Below are 5,532 nucleotides of genomic sequence, written 5' to 3'. Positions count from 1 at the left end.
GATAGAGAAGTATTTATTTATTTAAAGAATTTTGCTACTTACATAATTGTTCGTTCCTTTTGGCTTCAATAAAACCTAGAGAGGTTTTCTAGCGTGATAGTATATATAGATAGCAAGTGTGATAGTTTTGGATGTGGTTAAGAATTCAGTGTTTTTAATAGGAGCAAACAACAAAAGTATCATTCTTTTAAATTAGTGTTGTTACGACTTTGAAATTATTCGACTGCAGACTAAATCGATTAATGTATTTTCCAAAGTCGACTAAAATCGACTAATACATTTTTAAAATCGAGTAAGTCGACTTAAAGTCGATTTAGTCGAAATATTTGAATAAAAAATTTTGTTATAATAATAATATACTTTAATGTTGCTTGACAATTTATCATTTAGACGCTATGAAAAAACTAGATCTTTAAAAGAGTAAACAAATAAACTAGGTGTGTGATACTGTTATAATAGCACATGCTGTTGCTGTATCAAGAGCGTTTTCTTTTTTCAATTTTAGTTCATCTAATCTATTAGATGAATTAAAATCGAATAAATAAGTAAAATAAAACGGAAATTACAATCACAAAGTAAAAAAAAAACAAAAACACTGATTGGCATTTTATATCATTTTTCATAACAATTAAAGCGAATAATTAACAAAAAAAATTTGCTAATTAAAAACAGGTCGGGGGGGGGCAGATGGGGCGGCTAAACCTTTTTGGGGGTGGCAGATTTGCAATACGTTTTCGTATCCTTAATTGAATATCATAACACATTACTTAACATTTTGTTTTAAAAGCATCAACTGGTTACTATAATGAGAAAAAGGAAACATTAATGAAGTGGTGATACATACAGTAAGCCAAGAGATAGGTTTATGTGATACAGCAAATTAGGTTCAATGGTCAGATATTTTGGTTCAATTAAAGTATTGGTTATTGAGGTCGAGGAATTCAAATCTGCGTATACTTGGTCTCTAGGGGTGGTCATTACCGCACAGGTGTTAATTTTAGGGCGGGTCATTGGACGTCTTGACAGTTTTATAATAAAAATGGGACATTTTGTATGTTTAAATATAGGTAAACGAAGTCGGGCATTGAGATTCGGGCTTATTTTATCTCTAGGAGTGGTCGAGACTGCACAGGTGGTCAGGGGTTGTCAAGGTGGTGTACTCTTTGTGCAAAGACTGTACACCAGCCTGTACAATAGGGGCATATGATACCAGTTGTACAGGCTGGATCTGTTTGTTTGTTTTTTTTAGTTTTAGCAGTTCCTTATTTCCTTCCTTAGCCTTCCACCTCTTAAAATTCAACATAGCCTGTTGGCTATGTGAAGGAAGCACTCCATGCTTCTTATCCACAAATGATAGGTGGGCAGGCCATGTTTAAATCTAATATCTGAAAGATCAGCCACAATTCTATAAACCTTCTCCAGGTCATTTAGGTTGGAGCTGCCCAGGCAGCAGATGCTGCAACTAGTAGTTGCATCTATCACTGCACTAAGAATGATGATAACTTTCCATCAACCATGGTTTCCTCCAGCTCATGGTAGATCATGAATCCATCCAACCTTGAAGGGAGAACCTAGAACTTCTTGAAAATGTTATACTCCTCCACCACAACATCTTCGCTCTTCTTTATGTATTGAAACCTGATTGGTCTGCAATAAAGTGTGGAGGAGGGTTTTGGGTTTGTCCAGACAACGTCATCTGCCTCCTTGCTCCAGATCTGTAGGGGAACCAGGCAGGTGAGGAACAAGGACTCTTTTAGTGCTATGCTGGCTAGCTCAACATTCTCAGATACCATCTGTTTATTATTTGTTTTTAATCACTTTAAAAACAAATTATAACTAAATTATATTTGATTTACCTCCATCACTAACTTCCATCTTCTCCTCTATCTCCAGCTCTTCCAGCAATCAGTACCAATTGTCCATAAAAAACTTTTCCCTCTTCCTTCCAGATTTGGTCCAGCGACAATTGAACCTCTTCAGTCAAACCTTGGTAACCTCTTTCCCAGGTCCAATGTCCTCCAATGTCCTGGTTTTGGGAGGTTTAGCTCACCCCTAGTCCACTGTTGCATGGCTCAATCTTTATAAATAATTTATATTTACAAGATAAACTACTTATAAAGACTTCTCTTTACTAATTGGTCAACATCGTAAAAATATTAAAGATTGATAAAATTAAATTAAGTGAAAAAATAGAAATAAGGATGTTAGAATAATTAAACGACTAAATTGATTTTTAGTCGATTAGTCGGAAACTCATAGTCGATTAAATCGACTATTCGATTTTTTAAAGACGACTAATTTCGACTTCGACTAGTCGACTTAATCGATTTAGTCGAAGTCAATAACAACACTATTTCAAATACGTTTTAACAAGATTTAAAAACCATGATGGCTTTATAAATATACTGTGTTACTTTTAAAAATCATAATTGCTTTATTAACTCTTTGGGGACCGTTGACGCTTTAAAGCGTCATTGAAATTTTACATGATCTGACACGAGTATGAATCTTTTTCTAAGTTCTGATTGTGATGTTCCACTGTCTAATCCAAACTGTTTCAAACAAAATCACAATTTGAAAGCTTACTGATGATCACTTTTTGATAAATCTGAGAAGAATAAATTACTTATGAAAATTTTTTGCTCAAAATTTGTAATTTTTGCTCAAAATATATCTGTTATTGTCAGCTCTGACTGCTCAAACATCACATGTTTGAAGTATTAAAACTGTGTATGTTCAAAGCACTCTCTATTCTAAAAGAATAACGTTTGATACCAAAAAGTTATCACAACCATCACTATTATTCTGCCATAGTGTTTTGCATAATTAGAGGTTTTTAAACACATGCATTTATACGCGTGTTTTGAATATTTTAGAGTTACACTTTAAACGTTAAAAAAAACTTTTAATGCTAAAATTTTCTGTTTCGAAATATGTTTACAAGTTTTTATAAAAATCTTAAAGATCTTATAGAACCCCAAAAGTCTATAGAAATTCTAAAGAATTTAATTTATCAATCATTTTAGTGTAATTCAATTAATCATTAAATTAATTATGAAATGGCTTTCTAATAAATACTTTTTATTTTAGATTTTCTGATGATCTGGGATTGTATAAAATACAATGGCTTTTAAAGGATATGTTGCATAAATTTACTTTAAATTTCTTTTTGATCATGAAATCATAAATGTCTGATATTGACATAAATATACAACCGACCATAAATTTTGAACCATTCAAAAGTAATATATTTCCTTGTATTTTTGCACAAAAAATAATGGCTTTCTAATAAATACTTTTTATTTTAGATTTTCTGATGATCTGGGATTGTATAAAATACAATGGCTTTTAAAGGATATGTTGCATAAATTTACTTTAAATTTCTTTTTGATCATGAAATCATAAATGTCTGATATTGACATAAATATACAACCGACCATAAATTTTGAACCATTCAAAAGTAATATATTTCCTTGTATTTTTGCACAAAAAATAATGGCTTTCTAATAAATACTTTTTATTTTAGATTTTCTGATGATCTGGGATTGTATAAAATACAATGGCTTTTAAAGGATATGTTGCATAAATTTACTTTAAATTTCTTTTTGATCATGAAATCATAAATGTCTGATATTGACATAAATATACAACCGACCATAAATTTTGAACCATTCAAAAGTAATGTATTTCCTTGTATTTTTGCACAAAAAATAATTTGAATTTTTGATAAAATTTTTTGAGCAAGTTGCAGATAACTCTCTACATATTATTGCTGTATGTTTTTGGTCATTCTATTGCAGAACAGAGCCTTTCCCAATTGAAATTAGTCCTAATGGAGTTGTTTTATTCTTCAGAATATTTCTATAGCTTAGCTTCTTAAATATGCTATGGATCCTTAAAAGGTTACCTGTCTACTGTCTCACTTAATGAGAAACATTCCCAGACCATAACTGAGCCACCATAGAAGATATCATACAGGCTGATAACTTCTTCTCTTCAGATGTACGCCGCACATATATTTGTCAATTTGAGCCGAAAACCTGAAAATTTGAATAATCTATCCAAAGAACTTTAGACCCACCAGATGCACTCTAATCTAGAGTTGTGACCAAAACTAAAAATTATAACTAACTTAACTAAAAAAACCGTAACTAAAATTAGTCAACTAACTTTTTAGTCAAACTAAAATTAGTCGAATAACTTTTTAGTCTAACTAAAATTAGTAGACTACATTTTTAATATAATTAAAGTTAGTCGACTGACATTTTAGCGTAACTAATATTAGTTAACTAACTTTGTAGTCTAACTGAATTTAGTCAACGACATAAACACTTGGAATTTTGTAATAAAACTTATCTAATTAGTCCGCCCTTATTATTAAATACTTGTTTTAACTTCCAATGAAAATCGGCTCAGATCTGGATTTTTTCAATTTCTAATTAAAGTGAATTATAAATTATAAAACACGTGTGAAATCAGTTTATAAAAAAAATGGTACCATGTTTTTGAAAGGTTGTTATATGCAGAAGCTTTTTCGGATTTCCTTTATATAATACCTGTAATGATTTTTTTTAGGTAATAATACGTAATTTATTTCGTTCTACGCTCATAAAAACGCAGATATTTACAGTAACAACAATAAAATTGTAACAGTTAGGCAACTAATGTTTTTTATTATTTCTATATTGTGCAATTTAATATATATCTTGTTCAACTCTCAAATTTGTTTTCTTTTAAAAATTGTTGTTAAAATGTTAATAACTAATTATACATTCAGCATAAAATATCAGCTGTTTTTAAGTTGTTCTGCTAACAAACCAATTTTTATTTAATTCAATAAAAGAAAATTTGGGTCAATACTTGGTACAAACAAAACATTTTTATTACCTAATTGTCACAAATTATATTACGTATTTTAAATTTCTTAAAAACAATAAATTTTGATGTCTTTAAATTGATTTATTTATCATAATTCATTTTATATTCATATAAATTCATGATTCAGGTAATTCAGTTTTTTTTAGTACTAAATCTTGTTTTACTCAACTAAATTTAGTTAGACTAAAAAGTCGAGTAATTTTAGTTACGGTTTTTTTAGTTAAGTTAGTTACAGTTTTTAGTTTTGGTCACAACACTAATTATGTAACTAAAATCTTTTTTTTTCCCAAAAAAATTTAACAAGTCATTCAAATAAAGAAACAAGACAAAAAATGAGAATAATAATACCAAAAATTAACACTGTTTAAAAAATGAATTGCAATATACAGTAATGGCTATTTGCTTTATGTATAATTTATGTATAAAACACTTTTTTAGCTTCAAGAAAAAAATTTAAATTAAAACAGACTTTGAAAAAAGAAGTACTACCTTGTACTATTATTTTATTTCCTTTAAACTACATACCTGTATGGCTTTTTTGTTGCGTAACTGAATTGTCCTTGATGTGCATCTATGAATAATCTCGATTTCACTGTGGTGAAAAGTCAGGTGGAGAAAAATCAAAAGCAGACAACTAAGTTTTATTGTTTACAA

Source organism: Hydra viridissima, unplaced genomic scaffold (genome assembly GCF_058129835.1).
Source record: "Hydra viridissima isolate aposymbiotic clone 2 unplaced genomic scaffold, HvirCarnegie_v1 scaffold_3, whole genome shotgun sequence".
Classification (NCBI taxonomy): Eukaryota; Metazoa; Cnidaria; class Hydrozoa; order Anthoathecata; family Hydridae; genus Hydra; species Hydra viridissima.
Note: the sequence above shows the minus strand (reverse complement) of the source record.